Below are 19,674 nucleotides of genomic sequence, written 5' to 3' on the forward strand. Positions count from 1 at the left end.
AGCTATAAAAGACACAGAGACTTTTCACTCTAAGCATATATTCTCCATATGTCTTCTTTTTCTTATTATTAGTGAATGTATATGATTTTATGTTTAACCATGTTATAAATGTAGCCTGAAGTCTACAATTTGTAAGTTTATTCTTATTGTTACACCTTTTATTATTATCTCAGGAACCATATGAGATAAACATGTTGTGTTTGGTGTAATTTTAATCATTAATTTGGTGTTATTTCAGATCTGTGATCACCATAAATATTGAACAATTGGAATTCTACATTTAAGAAATGAACTAAGAGTAAGTTTTAAAGGTATTTGGCCTCTGACCTCTCCTGGACAGTGAAGCTAAACAAATAAACAAATGCTGCTTTTCCAAATAAAAAAAAAAAAAATTAAAAATGCTGCATATCTGACAATTCCGGATGGGGGAAATGAACTTGAATGCTTTTCGTGTTTATACTGTTCCCATGAATAGGTAAAGCAACTGAAAACTAAAGCTTTTTAATATGTTTTGTGGGTTTAGTGGATGAAATAAAAAGTACAATGTGGATGTGTGAAGTGCCAGGAAACAGAAACTGGCTGTTCAAGTTAAGAACAAGTCGCTGACAATTTGTTGCTATTGGTTGTCTGATTTTTTCTTGTTTTAACAGTTTCATGTAGCAAAATTTTGCCCTCAGGCTTGCAGTGTCATAGTCAGACTTCCAAATATTTGCAGTGAGTTTGTTAAAAAACTAATGCAGCATTTTCCCAATAGATTCTGCACAGTTCACAATTCTCCAGAACCGTGTCTGGACGCGCTCCAGTCCTCCCATGTGGAAGTGAGAAAATCTCTCTCTCCAGCACAAAATAAAACAGAGCAACATCTCAGTCTAACAGAGAATTTTTTTTCAAATGTATTTCTAAAGCGCATGTTAAAAAAACAAGAGCTGAACCAAAATTGCCGTACAGTTAAAATAGGAGGCCAAGAAAGACAATGTATCACAATGACTAGAACACAATGTGAATGAAAAAAAGCAATATAATTATAGTAATAAAAAGTTGCAACAAATTGAGAGATGGTGTCAAGCTCTACTTGAGGAAGATTTTCTGTTAGTAAGACAATATTATGAACAACATGTTAACATCCACAAAGTTGAAATATCAAAAAATATTTGCAAAGAATCAAAACATATTTAAGACTATAAAAATGGGATTCATTTTTATGCCTTTTATAATTTCCTCTCATTTATACAATGCAGAATGATATCAAATTTACATAATTTTTAGCCTGGCGGACCAAAGTCCAGATTCCACATTATTTGCTCTTTCCTTCAATAACTTTTTAATGTCAAAGCGTTATCTAAAAAGCTGAAATAAAAATGAGAAAGTGTTGCCAGCAGTGTGTGGTGATAAATTTGGACTGAACAGAGGAACGCTTACTGCAGGCCACTGAATTAGGGTGAAAGTGAAGCGTGAAAGGATCCCTCAGGGTGCAGACATGTCCTTGATGAATGTTTGAAAAGAGAAAAGACATGGAAATGCAGAAAGCAAAAAGACAAGTAACAATGACATGCAATGATGATAATAAATTATTCATTCTTCTAACCCTGCTGAACCAACTCTTTTTTTTTTTTGCAATATTTTGTAAAAATGAAGGTCACATTGATTTTTTACTTGGGCATAGCTCTGTTTATAAGCTCTATATGTTAAAAAAAAAAAGAGATAAACTCACTAGAAATCATTTTAGGCTACTCCAGATGGTTACATAAACAATATGTTCCGGGTTACAGTATGCGTTTTTCATCACAGAGGCTTGTGAGCTTCTGAAATGCATATGACGCACACTGATGTGATTTCCTATGTGATATTCATAGTAAATGTGCTGCTGAATAGAGGAGCACACACAGCAAAGGCAGCTTTACTTAATGAATTTTAATCCCAGGCAGCACAAAGACACACCACTGAATTGTCAACACCGGTGGGAACTCTCAGAGATCTCTCAAAGTCCTGGGCCAACAGAATGTTAATGGTCTTTAAACTCAGCACTCAGCAAACACTTAAAGGACGTAGCCCAAGCGAGTAATTTGCTTCTGGAAATTGGCCTCGCTGATACCTTACAGTTTTCGACATTAAACGCAGATCAAGCAGAAAATCAGCAATATATCTGATGTCTTTATGGACATTCTAGTTCATCTATGTTCCTGTGAGCTTCGGCCCAGTGAAGGGAGACGTTGTTTATCTCAGTGTGTGTGTGTGTGTGTGTGTGTGTCTGTGTGGTAGTGTTTGTGTTGGGTCAGAGAAGGGGATTTGTATGGTCTCTGTCATCATTTTTCAAAAGGGGGAGCAGGGGCCCATGAAGTGGAACATTAGTCTAAAGTTATAGAGGTTACTCTCAGCTTATCCACCTCTTTGAAGTGTCCCATCTGCTAACACTTGATTTTAGGACGCTCTGACTGTGCGGCTCACTGCTGCCTCCCTGCTTATATAATGAAATGTAATGAAAGGAAAAGGCCAGGGTCACACGAACAGGTTAGTGTTAGATGAGAGATGCTGATGGCAGCAGCAAAGTGTGGGAAGCGACGTGGTGATGCATTCGTGGCAATGAGATATTTCTGACTGTTAGCAAACATTTAGCATGCTCATTAGCTCGGAAAGTTTTTTCACTCCTCAGTAAAATTTATGGAATATAATGATGTCCAATCTTGGTGCATTTTTAGTACATTTTCAAAAAAATCCAAAAACTTTACTTTTCTTTACTTTGTTATTGTGGGTTATTTAAATTTACTATTTTATTCATTTAAAATTGTAATTACAACCATATAAAGTGCAAAAAAAAAAACCAGTAGAGTCTGAATACTTTTTGAAGAAACTGTAAAAGCGCTAGAATCTGCTACCTACAAAACACTGGAGATAAGTGAATATTTGGGCGTAGTGCAGTTGCATCAAATATTATAGAGAACATCAGAACAGAAGAGAGAACATTATGTCAGTGCCCTCAGTGGTCAGCCCACCAAAGTATTTTTGCAATTCTCATAATGATTTTCCTTTTTTCAGCCACAACATTAAAACCATCGCCTAATACTGTAGCTCCCTGCCTTGCAGCTGAAGCCTGGGCTCCGTAAGGCTTTTGAAGATGCTTTGTTGTATCAATCATCTAGACGTTAGCAGCAGATCCTTTAAGTCCCATACACTGCAAGGTGGGGCCTGCATGGATAGATGTGTTTTGCCAGCGCATCCTACAGATGCTCGAGACTGGCTAAATGGGGAATTTGGAGGCTAAGTCAACACCTTGAACCCTTTGTCATGTTCCTTAAACCCTTCTTTAACAGTTTGTTTGCAATGTGGCAGGAAGCATTATCCTGCTGAAGGAGATCACTGCTGTCAGGGAATACCGCTGCCATAAAGGGGTGTATGTGGTCTGCAACAAGAAAGGTGTCAAAGTAACATCCACATGAATGCCAGGACCAAAGGTTTCCCAGCAGAACTAAGCCCTAAGCATCACATTGCTTTTGCAGGCCTGCTTTCTTCTTACAACTGATGCACATACACCTGGTTGACCATGTGATATAAAAGAAAACACAATTCATCAGACCAGACTGCCTTCTTCCAGTGGTCCATGGTCCAGTTCTGATGTACACATTGTAAGGGGGTGAGAATGACCACTCTGACTGGACTGCACCGATGCAGCCTCACATGCAGCAAGCTGTCATGGACCGTGTATTCTGACACTTTTCCATCCAAGCAGCATTAAGGTTTTCAGCAGTTTGTGCTCCAGAAGATCTCTGTGGGGTCAGATCACACACATCAGCCTTCACTCTCCATGCAAAACAATAAGCTCTGGATGCCCATGACCTTGTCACTGTTTCAGCAGTTGCTCTTCCTTGAACCACTTTTGGTAGATACCAATCGCTGCATATCAGGAACACCCCATATCGCTTACTGTTTTAGAGGTGCTCTGACCCAGTCGTCTAGCTATAACAACTAGGTCCTTGTCAAACTCACACAGATCCTTATGCTGCCCATTTTTCGTACTTCCAACACTTCAATCTCAAGAACTCTATTCATTTGCTGCTTAAGATGTCCTACCCCATGACAGGTGCCAGTGTAATGACATATTCACCACTATCCACTTCACCTGTCAGTGCTTTTAACCCAGTAAGACCCAAATATAGAAAAAAAATGAGCAAAGAAATATATAAATTTAAAAAAAAAAAAAAAAAAATATGTGTGTGTGTGTGTATATATATATATATATATATATATATATATATATATATATATATATATATATATATATATATATATATATATATAAATAATCAACCACAGAGTTCAACAGAGAAAGATTTTAAAAAATCTATATTCATATGTTGTGAGCTATGGGCAGACGAGTCTATTCTGACTGACAGGTATTGATGGAAATTTATGTTAAGATCTCTTTCTGTATCACTGTAAGTGTTCCCATCAACTCTGGGAATTCCATCAGTGTAACCCAACACGATCTCCAGGACATGACTGGGAATAAAAACATCTTGGATATCTTGCTTCGTCTGCTGCCACAACTAAATAATGAGGCGGTTGTTCACATGTCAGCAAATAACTAATCCTGAAGCTCTATTATGATCCATATATTCATTTTTTTAGTTGATGTAAAATATATAATCTTATGTATATTGCAGACCGGGGACATTAGTTCATGGTTGTTCGAGACGATTCATACATTTTGTGCATTTAATTTGAAATTGCTGAGGCATGAAGCTCAGTCATTATCACTTTTAGTCACAAAGTAAGAATTCCATCTGACCAAGCATTATGGCCACAACGGATTATGAAAAAAGTCAAAATAGTTGCTAAAATCCACAACCTGATTTAGCATTTCCTTTCTTAAACACAGAATAAAACAGCAACTAGGACACCCTGCCATGAATATTTTACACGCACCAATATTTCCTGACGTGACATCGGAGCTTACCACGACTTTTCTGCCTTTCAAAATGATTTTGGATTATGAGCTCTGGCAGGTCGCTCAAAGGTGAGGACCAGGACCAGGAGGGGATTTTTTAGAGATTGGTGTGGGGTGGGAGCGGGGTTAGAGGGGGTAGGAAGCGAGGGACAGCGGCCTTTGTTCCTGTTTCGGCTTGATAGGATTGGGTCTGTGGCCCAGGGAGAGGAGATACAACAAGTACTGAGCTGTGACAGCAGGGGAAGGTACGATTAAACCTGGGAGAGGAAGAGAGAAATTATAATTCATACATGGAAGAAGTTCAAAAAACTTCTCCACTTTCTGTCCCCGTCTTAGTCTTAGTTTGAAGAATTTGATTGGCAGCCACTGTTGACACGTTAGGAGGCGCCAATGCATTGGTTCTGCCGACGCGTGGTAGCTGTAGATGATTGAGTTCCTGCTCATAATCCCATTACAGCGCTGCAGATTCAGAGTTCATTTGTAGCTTTGTGTGAAGACATGCTCCCGTCTGAAAATGGGGTAAATCTGAACTGGCAGCAGCTCACTGACTCAAAGCTTCTTATGGCACAACACGGAAGATGAAGCTTTTAAACTGACCAAAAATTAAACTAAATGAATTTCAACGGTCGCAGAAAGACAGGCCATGTCTGACGGGCAAAAAATAAACTCCCTCCTGAGGCAAATTACACTTGTTTGTTGGTTTACTGAGTCTGACTATTTGATGAAGGGCAATTTGTACGTCAGCCTGCTTTGTTGAGACGTGGGAAAGCACACGTCTGTTGGATTATACAAAAGAAGATGCTGGCTGTGTTAGATTGCAGTGAAGTTTGTCAGGTTTTTCTAATTTTTGACTTTGTCTGGTTTTGTTGAAGGCTAATTATCAAGCTATCTGGCTGCATCTATTGATTGTGGGTTTAAACTAGAGTGCATTCACATTTGACCAGTATGTTCATTCTAGATGGAAATGACATAAATGACAAAAGACAGTTAGACGTTGTGTTAGAGATGTCAGTTCTGATGTTTTTTCTGTTTAACATTTTTTTTCCGTAAAGATTCTGCTTTCAGAATGATTCATACTCTTTTTAATTAATCAGTGGAAAAGCCTTTATTTGCCACCACGGCAACTAAATTAGTCTCATGTTTGCTAACAAGCTTTCTGCATGTCTCCATTGGGATTTTGTTCCACTTCTGTTTTGTGATGATTTCAAGGTCTTTGAATTTTAAAGTTTCTCTGATCTTCAGTTCCCCTGACAGATTCTTGATAGTATTTAGGTCTGGACTCTGTTTGAGTCACTCCAGTATGTTGAAAAATATTTTCTTTTGACTGATGTTTCACATCAGTGTCTTGTAAAAAGGTCTGTGAAAGGCCAGATTTTTCTGCAAAACTTTCTTGTTTTTTTCCTACACAATCGTAAAAAAAAATCCCCTTTTTCATCATATTTTTGATAAGGTGGATATGAACACGTCCAAAGCAACACATTTCCACCACTATGCTTGATAGTAAGGATTGTGTTCTTTGCACTGAATTCTTCTCCTTTCTTTCCAAAAAAAGCTGCATCCTTGTGTCCGAACAACTCCATTTTCATCACATCCAACCACAGAATTGATGACCAAAAGCTTTCTTCTCTGTTAAACAAACTGACTTTGAGGCTTTGTTTTAAAGACACAACTGGCAACGGTCGGCTAGATTGAGGAGCCTCATTTTGTACAGTTTTATACGAATTAGAGTTGGAACTTTGTGATTAAAGCCCAGAAATGATTGTTGAAATTGATACTAACACATTAAGATTTATTTATTTAGTAACGTACATATTTCATGTGAAATCATTTCATGTAACATATTCATTCAGTATAGCAATAAATAAAATCTATGTTAAATACATGTCTAAATAAAGGCTTTTTGGAGTTGAACAATAAACAAGGATGTCAGAAAAATAATTGGAGCAGTCAATTTTGAGCATTATATGTAATTTAAATTTTAATTGTGTTCAGACTTATGAATAAATAATAAAATATGGTAATGATGCACTTCCTTTTTTGCTTGGCTGGTGATATACAGAACATGTTGATGAGGAATATAATCCCGGTTTTCATTACGGTGCTGCCAGTGTGCATGTGGACGCTTTTGCAGTTAGTTTATATAATGTACATAGCTGTGCTCTACTGCAGTAGCTGCCGGGGCTTAGTGGAGGTGAAGGCCAGAGGACAGCAAATCAGTGAAGACAGGAGGCAGACCTGACTCTGGTCAGCCACGAGTCCACATCCAGCTCTCTGTGGGGCAGATAAAAGAAGTCCAGTCAGGGTTACAATTATAGTCATCCGCTGCCTCCCTTCCTCCCTCTGTCTTTTCCCACTACTTCCTCTCTGTTTGACTGAGTCTGAGGAATTACAGTCTCATTAAAGACGCTCAGTCTCTCCCTCTGACCACAAGGATGTCTTATCTCTGTGGCTTTTGTTTGGCTTTAGTCTGCTTTCAGCTTGGCCTCCCCTCCTTTATTCTTTCTTTTATCATCTTTGAATTTTGGCAGTGCTGCAGCTCTTCATTTCCAGTCTATCTTCACTTTTTGTTGTGTAATCTTTTTTAAATGGCTTTTTGATACCATCTTGGAGTCTTTAAGTGTTTGCCTATATGAGATGGTGAGATTTAGAGCAGTTCTGTTTTTTCGGCCTGTTCGATGAAGGCAATCACACCGTCCACCCAAATAATGACCACCATGAATCAAGCCATGAATGAGACAGCCATTGGATTCAGCACCACGGTCAGCACTTCTGCCTTTAACTAACCCTACGAGTGCACATTAAAAGTATAGTGGAGGCCGTTTGTGTTGAAATGAGTGTCACAGGCGCCTGCTCTCACGTTAACCTGAGCTGAGTGATTTGATTTGGCGGTGGAATGGTTACAGCGGAGGGGGAGTATTTCTTCCCTTGGTGGAGAAGTCAATTTAATTGGCCACGTTTTGCATCACGGAGCACAACTGCATTGCCGTTTTTTTATGAGAGGCTGTTACAGGCCTCATTGGAGTAAAGCTTTCTGACTCCGATGCAGCACCTATTCATCAGGACTGTAAGCTTTACTTTAATGAGGAGTTAATGTTTACTTTGTGTAGTGAAGGGAATGACCTGCCTGTTATGCATTACAAAGAAAAATATCGTAAACCGTTCCTCCTTGTGTGTTGTTTGCGGTGTGTTAGAGGAACTTTTCATCGATTTTATCCTCACCGTAAGCCCAGACAAGGGAAAGCACAGTCTTGACACAGTGAGGTGGTTTTATTCACCTTTCAGTTTTAAATTATTTGTTTGATTTTTACAACTCTGAGGAGTAGAACTTTGTAGCACACTGAAATTACAGTGATAGATGACAAGCAGAAAAAAATAGAGCAGCTTAGGTAATTCTCTGTGGGAGTGCTGAACTCTCTGATTCATAGCCCAGTAAGTAAAACCTCTCACTTTCTGGGCTACTCAGTCAGCCATACAGTGTTCTGCTTACGCCCAGCCCCACTAATGATCTACCATCCAAACAAAAATTGGCATTTGCAAAATCTCCCCCAACTCTTCATCAAATCCGTATCGAAATCCACCCCTTCTAAAACCTCTGAGTGTGCACAGATCATCTGAGATGAAACGGCAGCGATTGATGGAGAGAAACCCCCTAAGCTGCTTCTGCATCTGGTTTCTGCCACGCTGACTCTTGATGTGCAATGTCATTGAAGTTCCAACGCTCCAAGAAAGCACTCAGGAAAACGACTGCGGTGGGAAAAAAAAAAAAGGCTGACATCATCTTCTCCTGTTTGATGAATATTCATAGAGTGGAGCAGGAGCGGTGCTGAAAGAGGTGTTTGTGACTCCGTTGCTTGACAGTGCAGACGTGTCATGAGGAATCGGGTGGACAGGTTTGTCTTTTACGGAGAAACGTGTGATTGTGTATTTGTGTGCGACTGTGAGTGTTCATGAAAAAGAAGAAGGCATGATGAAAGTCCACATTTCACAAGTGTCTCAGTGGTTTGTGACAGGAGAGAGGTCACCATGTCCTCCTCAGCACTGATGGGCCTGTCACATCTGCTGACGTCACTCACTCTCCTCCAGACACACACAAAGAAAGTCATTTTACTGTCTTCAAAAACACCTTTGTAAGGACAAAAATGCAGTTTTGTATTCTGGCTGTCTGGAGAAAAGAAGAGTTGTTGTACAAAGTTTTATCCAACCCAAATATGTTTTACTAAAGCTGTCTATATTGAACAGATAATCATGACACCAAACTGTCTACAAAGTAATATTTGGAAGCTTTTTGTATCCCCACAGATGGGAAAAGTATTTCACTAGCACAGTTTAGGATAGAAGAACAAGTGGTTTGCACTCGAAGTGAAATCTGTCTGTGAATGGCACAAGTCCAAATTATATGACCGCTTATTACTTATTTTTAATTTAATTAGATACTCTTAGAAAAACTGAAGCTATGATGTTATTCTAATTATATGTGATAATTTGGATATTTTATTTTTCATATTAATTGTAAAGAGGAATAGTAAAATTGAGCAACAATCACATATCAACTTCTATCACTGGAGCACCAGGGTTGCTTTAAGGCAGACATTGCCATCTAAATCACAAACTGTTTTATGCCTTCATTAATGCTGAGCTCTGCCTGTATTTTATTTATTATTTTACATTTAGTTGTACCAACATTGAGACCCATACCATTAGTTCTTATTAGTTTTAACACAATTTCTTACAAAAGAGCGAACACCATTGTGCTTGCACAGAGTTTATCAGTACAGTCTTGCAGTCTCCCTTTTGGATGCGCTGACATTCAGTTCTACTTCTGAAGTAGTTCAGACAGCAGCTAAACTATGATTTGTTGTACCTCTTTTCCCACCTGACCGCGCACTTACCTTGCTGAGTAAAATACGTGATAAGTGATGGGAAGGAAAGCTATGAAAACGAGAGCTAAGTTGTAATAGAGCATAATTTTCCTTTAAAGCTCTCTCCAGCCCTACAAATGCTCATGTGCACACCCACACGTACACACAAAACACGTGCGCTACATTAGAAGCTGCAGATTAACGGAGAAGACTGGGGAGGTGTGTGCTCACACAGGAGGAATAAACACAAATTACAGCATCGGGAGAATAGAAATGCACTCTCCATGCTGCACTGTAAGCAGCCGCACTGAGCTTTTGGGGGAGGACTCACGGGCTCGAGGAGTGAAATTACTGACACACCACGGCGCTCATTCGCCTCCTGCAACATTGGCTGCTGTAGGATGTAGCTCCTCTCTCAAAATCAGGCTTTGTCTTCCTGCAGAGCTGATGTGCTGCCCAAAAAACTCAAAGCAGCGCTGCCCTTTGTGTACGTGAGAGTGTGTGTGTGTGTGTGTATGTGTGTGTGTCTTGCTCTCTGTGGCCTATTGTTGTAAGACACTGCAAGGATGTTGCTGCAGCTGTGTTCTGGCGGCCGCCCTTTTCACTCTGTCGGCCCTTTCACTTCATCTCATCCTCTTTTCCATCTCAGGCATTAATACACTGACTGGTAGCATAATTTAGCATGCACACAAAAACACACACAGACAATATACAAATGTCTTGCACTGACGTCACCCATATTGTCTTGCTGCCTCTGCTAGTGCAGTCTGTACTCCACACAAATGTGCATGTAAAAATGAATTTAGCATCATTTATGAAGCTTAGAGGAGCTATAATTGCAATTTCAGTCGCACTTTCTACATCGTAATGCTAATTTCTTTGACTTAGTCATGTAAAAATACTCAGCATTCCTTGACACACACTTGCATGGTGCAAATAAAAATTCACTCCACACAGAAAAGAAGCCGGAGCAGCAGCATCTAACTATCTGTTTGCCATTTCTCTCTGTGTTGCGTCTGTGTCAGGTCAGTAAATTGAGTGCATCTACGCGGTGCAGGATCCCCACACATCCCACCTCGCTCTGGTAGCAGCCTCCCCATCATCCTTTTCACCTGCCACTCAGTGCCTCTCTCAATTAAATGGGCCACTAAGCACTAGTGTTCATCTCCGAGGAGAGATTTTCTTCGACGGGAGCGGCTGTGCATTCGCAGGGCCGAGCCATACAGCAAAGTTGCATGTATGTCTGTGTTTGTTGGGCCGCTTGGTTCATATGTTTTAGTGCTTTTTGTACGACTGTCACATCAGAGCAGCAAACCTGACTTACAAACCTTAGTGACACTGATCTTTTCATGGCTGTCTGACCGTGGAAAAATCTCACGTGGGCTAAACAGGACTGTTTTTGGCTGAAGTGACGAAAAGCCAGTGTGCCAATGAGTTTAAGCAACGGGACTTTCAGCTGGTGGTGAAATCAGCCAAACAGCTGAGCTGAATCCAAAATGAAACTCGTGTCTGATAACGTGGCTTCTCACTGTGACTGAATGTGATTTGTCTCATGATATTAGAATCTCTCTACTGTCATCCTCCTCTCCTCACTTTTCTTTCTGTTTTGTTGCTTACAGCGGTACGCTCCAGCACGCATGTGTTTGTTGATGTGTGTGTAGTAGACGGAGAGAGAAGGAAGCATTTGGGTATTCAAGGAAGCCAGCCCACTGGGGAGCTGCAGCGGGCAAAGCAGCAATGCTCTCTTCAAAGTGTGAGTTGAACGCTGCCCTCGAATCGAAAGGCTCTCTCCCTCCAAACGCCTCCTCAGTCCAGCCTCTGATGTAACAGGTCACTTTCACACACCTACACTCTCTAACACCCTGTTGTTCATCCCTCATTGAACTTAAGTTGCTCGCAATTGCACAGTAGTAGTACTACTAGTAGTAGGAGCGATTCATATGGAAGTGTTTGGCAGCAGAGTCTCATAGAGGGCTGAATATTTAAGAAAAGTCTACCTGAAGCCATAAATACTCAACTACAGACCAAACCCATTCCATTAAAAAAGGCTTATTTACTCATTATTTACTAAAATCTACACTCCCCTGCTGTTTTAGGAAATTAATTAGCATTTAAAAAAATGAGACTACACATAAAGTGTCATCATCAAGTTCAGGTAAAAAGCAAAAACCATGTCTGATTTAAATTTGGCAGCTATTCCCTTTGAAGTAGTCTTTTTGCAGCGATACACTGCTCTTAGTGCTCCTGCCACACATTTTGGAAGTCCCATTCTGGCCCTTGGTAGGTGAGCATTTACAATTTCACCACTGATTTCAAACTTGTGCAGAGATAAAAGATCAAAATCAATGCTAAAGTCACCCAGTCTTCATGTCGACAATCATCAGTGCTGACAAGAGTGGGTTTTATAGCCATCATCCAGAAACAAAACCGCAGGTCTTCAGTGCAAGAGCTCTGATAAAAGTGTATGAGGTCATCAGTGCAACTAATAAGATGCATGCCTTTTTGTTTGACCGTCAGGAGGTTGTGAATTCATCCTTCGGGGTCAGACTGTCAACGGCGAGTTCACCTGCCACGTCTTGAGGCATCTGAAAAACAACATTTGGTGCAGATGACCTGAACTGTGGCACATGTCGTCATGCCAACAAAAGCACAGTGTGCTGAAAACAAAGAAGTTTTTTGGCTGCAGCAACACAACTGTTGTTCTCCACCTGCGCTATTCATCAGATTTGGCTTCTTCCTCTTCCCTAAATTGAAATGAAAGTTGAAGAGTTGCCATTTTGACACAGTGGAGGAAATCCAGCATGCATTCCAGGTGGTGCTTGACAAGCTCACACAACAGGACAGGAGTGATCAGAGCGTGGCTGGAGCACTGGGAACGATGTGTTGCCGTACAAGGACACTGCTTTAACAGGAGGAAAGTTAAAATCTGGTACAGTTTTTGCTTTTTATAAACTTGTAGATTTCACCTTGTGTTTTTTAACCTGTTTTCGTAGATTCATGTCTTCAGAAAGACGGAACGTCTGGGCAGAGAGTCACCGATGAGACAGTGAGAAGTAAGTGGGAAATGAAGGTTTTGTCTTTTGCAGTTTTTGCAGTTTGTTGACAAAAACAACACGATTAGGAGCGCTAGCAATTCTCTGAAGCTGTTAGGCAGTTCAATTATGTCAGCATCCTAATATGCTCCCAAAGACAAGACTAACATGCTGATTTGAGGAAGCATAGGGTTTGGGAAGTATAAGGTTAATTTGCACAGAGGACAAAGTACACCTGAGGCTGATGCCTGTGTCATCAGTTTTGTGGGTTTGCAGTTGTTAACACAAGTAGTCGACACAATAAGCTCTGACTTGAAGAAGGCACCTAATGAAAAATTAAGGGAATGCTGGTGTTATAACAATTAATCCTGGAGTGAACGTGAACGTCTGCTCCAATTTTTATGGCAGTCTGATCCATACACTGTAAAACTTGACTCTTCTTTTCTCAGTAATTGAACATAAAAACTATATTTGATTCATTTTGAGTTAATTTAACTCAAAATTTCTAGTTTCAGTCACTTTAGAAGTAATCAAAGTTAGTTCATTTGACTCTTCTCACATTATGTACTGAGCTGAATGAATGCAGTGCTGAGACTTCACTAAAATAATAAAATTTAATGAATAATAATAATGAATAATTTAAGAACAGATAAGAAAGAAAGTAATTGATATCTATCAGTCTGGAAAGGGTTACAAAGCTGTTTCTAAAGCTTTGTGACTCTGGCATGAGAGCGATTATCCACAAATGAAGAAATCATGGAACAGTTGTGAACCTTCCAGGAGTTGCTGGTCAACCAAAAGTACCCCAAGAGCACAGCGACGACTCATCCAGGAGGCCACAAAAGAACCCAGGACAACATCTGAAGGACTGCAGGTCTCCCTAGCCTCAGTCAAGGTCAGTGTTCATGACTCAAGGGTAAGGAAGAGACTGGGCAAAAATGCCATCCATGGAATAGTTCCAAGTCAAATACCACTGATGACCAAGAAGAAAATAAAGACTTGTCTTGCTTTTGTAAGCAAACATCTGAATGAACCCCAAAAGTTTTGGGAGAATTTTGTATGGACAGATGAGACGGAAGTTGAACTTTTTGGAAGGAGTGTGTCCCGTTACATCTGGTATAAAAGTAACAGCATTTCAGAAAAAGAACTTCATACAAACATGGCGGTGGTAGTGTGATGGTCTGGGGCTGCTTTGCTGTTTCAGGACCCAGTCGACTTGCTGTGATTGATGGAACCATGAATTCTGCTCTCTACCAAAAAATCCTGAAGGAGAATGTTCGGCCATCAGTTCGTGACCTCAAGCTGAAGCACACTTGGGTTCTGCAGCAGGACAACGATCCAAAACACACCAGCAAGTTGGTTTCTGAATGGCTTCAAAAAAAAAACAAAATGAAGGTTTTGGAGTGACCTAGTCAAAGTCCAGACCTGAATCTGATTGAAATGCTGGCAGGACCTTAAAAAGGCCGTTCATGCTTGAAAACCCTCCAGTGTTGCTGAATTAAAACAGTTCTGCAAAGAAGAGTGGACCAAAATATCTCCACAGAGATGTGAAAGACTCATTGCCAGTTCTAGAAAACACTTGATTGCAGTTGTTGCTGCTGAGGGTGGCCAAGCCAGTTAATAGATTTAGGAGGCAATTACTTTTTCACACTGGGCCAGGTTGCTTTGAATAGTTTTTTTTTCCTTGATGAATAGAATCATCATTTAAAAACTGCATCTTGTGTTTACTTGGATTATCTTTGTCTGATATTTACAATTTTTTGATGATCTTAAACATTAAAGTGGGGAAAATATGCAAAAAAATAAGAACATGAAAAGGGGGGAAATACTTTTTCACGGCACTGTATGTCACTCTGGGTGAATGCAGTGGGCTGACAGGTTGTGACTGACTGATCCACATCGACACTACTAGATTATCACTAGCTGTTTTCTTTAAATCCACTGAACAGAGAACGGTAATATCGCCAACTAATTTCATGTCCTGATGATGTTCAATCAGAAAGAAATGTAAAATATGTCTGACCATAACTTCTGTTGCAAAATTCTTGAGTCTGCAAAAAATTGTAGCCATTCATCATGATGACTAATGCCATTAATCACCACAAGTACGGACTTTAATGTTAATTAACAGGAAACACTTCCAGAGCTGATCACTCATATACATTCTCTGAATTATTAGTCATTGTGCCGGATCTTTCATTCTCTCATTAATGGTCCTTCTCTTTAACATCCTGTCTCTATTTCCGCTGTGATTATTGGTCTTTTTCCGCATTTGCAACATCATTTATTCAAGAACAGACTCTCTTTCGATTCGGTGATAAACACGTGCTTTTTGTGTAAAAAGGTAAACCGTGTAATTACGTCGTCCTGGTTCACTGTGAGGTCAAACACTCTCTCCTGCTGATTTTAATCCAACCAGCCTCTCTTTGTAGCTCTCTCTGCCGCTGTCTGTCGCTGTCCGTCCTTTTCTTTCTCTCTCATTGTCTCTGTGTCCCCCAGGTTATTCCTATTAGACATTATTCAGCACGGAGTTGACTAAAACCTGCCTGTTGTGTGCTGATACGGCCACAGAGAACCGCTCCAGCCTCTCCTCTCTGATGTTACGCCATGCACACACACATACACACTCACAATAAATTCTCTTTATATTTAGAGCAGTATGATGTGTGCGTGTCCAGAAGCTGAGAGAGACAGAAAGAATAGAAGCATTAACAACTAAATAATTTTCTTTGCTTGGCTGGAGAACAAAGGAGCGGAAGCATTTCAGTTGACAACGGGACAAAAACACAGATTTTGATTCGCCCAAAAAGAGGATAGAAGTGCATCCAGAGAGAGACGAAAGGGCCTCAGACAGTGATGGATGCACACAGGCGGTGGGCGACAGTGAAAAATGAGAGGACGACAATTGTTCTAGAGGTGACACGTACTGATGATGACGGCCGCAGAGCGAGGGATAAACAAAAAGGAGGATATGGAGGGGTGCGTAAGATGAACCTGAGCGCTCAGGTCAGCGGAAGTCAGGGTCACACTGTGGAGCTCAGCCATCTGTGTGTGACAAACGTGAACACACAACCTGCATACAACTTCAGAGGCACTAAAAACGACCGGCACATGCATATGGTAAACAGGAAAGCAAAACAACAAGAGCTGAATAATCAGATCCATTTTGATTACAGTGTTAAAAAGCTTCAATTGATTTTCAAGTCAGTTTGATTTACGCAAATGTGAGAGAAGAGATGTAACTCCAGGCTGCGGTCCTTTTCATAGCAGATGAAAGATGTCAAGCTTTCTAGATGATGCTAAGCAAAGCACATCTGATTTCTGGGAGGAAGAGAGAAAGTAATGGACTATGTTTTAGTGTTTGTGTTGCGTTTTGCATTAATTTGGGTCAACATCATTGACAGATCCTTTTGATGCATGTGGATCTAAATGAAACCAGACTGAAAGCATTAAAGGGGAACTTTAAATTCAGTTTACATGTCGAGGAATGTGTCTGCATATGTTTAAAAACTGTATATGCGAGAAGTTGAATAAATGTCCTCAAGTGTTACTCGAGTCTGCGTCAGCTGGGGCGGAAACTGGAGTCAGGCCAATGTTATACTTTTCACATTTGCAAGATCCACTAGAGTCCACGTGATGTGTATTTGCCATCTGCCCAAGTCTGCAAAATCACACACAAATTTCTCTGTGGACCTCTGAATTCAGCCTAAGTTGTGTCTGTGTACCAACTATGCTATGAAGGCAGTAGTCTCTATATGTAGATGTGCATGTTTACTGTGCATTCATGTGATGCATCCTGAAGTGGACAAGAAAGTAGTATAATTTCTAACAACTGTGGACCAGTGCTGTTCACAGCCACGTAATCATGGCTTTAGAAAGAAGTGAGATCCTCATCTTTACTTGAGGACAGAGATGCATCAGCACCTACTAATTGAGGTTTTCAGATGTGCACTCCTTGTCAGAGTGAGCACCCTGGTCACTTTTCTGTGTAAGTTGCAACAACAATCCTGTTAGGTTATGCCGTCACATTAGAGGATAGGCCGTGTCTGTGTGTACATTCAGTGTTCCTTTTCAGTTCCTTCCTGATTTATTTTGAAGTTACTCACCTTGTGTGTCTCTGGTACTTCCTCCCTTTGTGTGCTTTCCCTCCTTTTTTGATTGTCTGTTTCCCTGCGCCTTCTTTGCTTATTATTTCTGTGTCTTGCCTTGTCTTTTGCCAGTTGGTGCTGTTGTTTATCCTCGTGTTTCCCTTCCTGTTTCCTGCCCTTATGTTCCTCGCTTGTGTCTTGGTTTGTGCATTTAGTTTCTTTGGATCTTGTTTCTCCTCTGGATTACCTGCCTGATTGCCACCTGTTTGTCTACTCGCTACATGGATCTTGTTCACCTGCCTGTCTGTTCAGGCCCCTGTGCCATCATGTTTCTTGGATTATGTTCCTTTGGATTTCTTCTGTTAGGGACTTTTTTTTCTTGGGTTACTAGCCACCTTTTGTTTATTCATCCGTCTCTCTTGTTTAACTAAGTTTTTGATTAAAATTTCCTTTTTTATTGCTACAACCTGCCCACCTCGTGTGTCTGCATCTGAGTCTTTCTTTTGAGTTAATTAAATACCTGAAACACCAGACAGCGGCAGGATCCATATGAGAGAGTTGCACACATTTATGCACGTGGACCAACAGCACTGGTAACTTTAAATTCAAATGGGAACAAGAACTTTTTCTACTCATGTCACTACAAAAATATGTATGACAATGCAAAAATGACATTTTACAGTAAAATTATGTCGAGTCCAATCTGACACAAGTGTGAATATTTAAGCATTTTTTTTAAACATGCATTCGAGTGCTAATTTAAGTACACACGTGTGCAAATATAATCTATACATGTTTCTTTTTACCCTTGTAAATGTTTGTATATGTAAAACAGAACACATAATGCATTAGAGAGAAAAACTGTCACAGGAAGCGTCACCATCTCCAACCTGCAACACACATGATTATTCACAGGCCGAGCAGTGTGACGCAGGCTGTGATATTTGGGTCCAGCAGCAGCTGTTGTGTACCATTCGCTCCACACAGAGCGTCACATGGAGCCCAGCCTCCTGAGAAGAAAGATGCAAAGGAAATAAAAATCCATATCTGCAGACCATTTAACTTTTAAGTGACAGATTGCAGTTGAAAGTAAAATGTCTTTCACTGATTGAACTTTCCCTTTGGCACTCGGGCCTTTAATTCAAATACCGCACCAATATACTTAAACCCTGTTAGTGCCATAAACATACATCTCTGCACTTCCCCTACTCCATTAAGTGAAGAAATATCCTTCAGAAATATGCAAATAAACAGCAGAAGTGCTGAAGCAATTAAGAAAGTGAAGTATCTGGGCTTGATCAGCTTGATCAGTGCAGAGATGATGTACATCTTATTTAACGTGTCCAAGCTCAATAAAGTACTCATTAGCAGGTGATGGATAACAAAGCCCGTTCTTAACCGCCACAAGTACATCTGCTTCTGTTATGAGTCATAAACAGCGCGGATATGACGTCCACGAGGCAGGCGATCAATCTTTCACTCATTCCAACCCACTGAGGAAAACTAAAAGGCACGTTGCTGAAATAGTGTGCCGGGCTGTCAACCTGTCAAAGTCACTGGTAAAATATACTATGCTGCACTCCGACTACTGTGTGAATGATGAGGAACACAATTGCAAAGTGGAATTTGGCAGCCGAGTGAGGTTAGCCCTGAGTGACCTCCTTTTGCTGACTCTTTAGCTGCGAGAGAGCGCTGCTGGCCTGTGAGAGGACCACTACTGTAATTGAACCAAATGGAGGCAACATCCAAGTCCTTAAGGATTGCTGATCATGAACAAGGAATGATCTCCTGCATCACATCAGAGTGTCGCCATGCCAGTTTAGATGCACCGGGTATCTTTGTCTTTGTTGTCTGTAAAGCACCGGAAAGCCAAACTTCAATAGACTGTTGGTGTCATGTGGCTGAGTGACTCACTGGGTTTAATGAGGGTGTCTGTCAAAACAAAGGACTTTTCTTTTGATGTCTGGTGGTCCTGTGTTCTGACAGCTATATCAAAGCCGCATTAGGTTGTGGTGAGTTGAGGTTTGCTTTTCCTGTTTGATCTGAAGTGATTCATCTTCACGTTAAATCCGTGCATCGGTGTAATTCCACCATCAAAAGTTCTCTTGTTGAAGTGCATCTCTGAGAAACAAAACATTTTCCCTTCGAGCTAGAACAAAGAGCGGCTTTGGATTTGCTTGTGATTGGTCATCTCTAAGCTCCTGACCTGCCTGCTCATCGCCCTGCTGCCATCTGCTTCAGTCGTCCTAATGAAGCACCGTCTCTTCTGAGGTCCTGGGAGACGCCACCTCCACACCGGCCTAATCAGCTTCTGAAAGCATCGGCCCCTCTGGCGGCATCCGGTTCGAAGCTCGGCCACGACTCAGCCCAGATCGCTCATTTCATCAACGCCCGGTGCCTAATGAACTATAGAGGATGGAGGGCAGCGAGAGGAGAAGGAGGAGGAAACAAGGGAAAACTACGAGCACAGACCCTTTGTACTGATAAAGAAACTCTTTCCCTAATGAAAGTGGCTCTTTTGTTCCATATTGGGCACACTCAGAGGACAGGACTTAACGGTCGAGACGATCTGACCACTTTAACATTCAGCTCTGTGATAAATGGTCAAGTGGTGAATTATTTCTCCCTTTTGGGAGGTCTTTCTTCTTATATGCCAGGACTGTATTAAGCTCTCATTCTAACTGATTGGTTCTTTTGTGCTTGGAGGCTCATGCGGCACATTTGCAATCCCTCATTCCACATATGTAAAATGT

General features: G+C 40.8%; 1 long non-coding RNA gene across 2 annotated transcripts in view; it reads left to right on the forward strand.

Moving 5' to 3' along the window:
* Positions 1-10,853: 10,853 nt before the first annotated feature.
* Positions 10,854-19,674, forward strand: part of LOC118470940 (uncharacterized) — a 37,199-nt gene continuing 28,378 nt past the window's right edge. Inside the window, exons 1-4 of one of the 2 annotated variants that reach the window (XR_004848128.2) lie at positions 10,854-11,038; positions 11,421-11,631; positions 12,319-12,854; positions 13,614-19,442. This is a non-coding gene — a long non-coding RNA (uncharacterized LOC118470940). Of the gene's footprint in view, positions 11,039-11,420; positions 11,632-12,318; positions 12,855-13,613; positions 19,443-19,674 lie in introns of those variants that run through there. The other variant, XR_004848127.2, reaches the window with a different exon arrangement.

The sequence above is a fragment of the Amphiprion ocellaris genome, chromosome 20 (genome assembly GCF_022539595.1).
Source record: "Amphiprion ocellaris isolate individual 3 ecotype Okinawa chromosome 20, ASM2253959v1, whole genome shotgun sequence".
Classification (NCBI taxonomy): Eukaryota; Metazoa; Chordata; class Actinopteri; family Pomacentridae; genus Amphiprion; species Amphiprion ocellaris.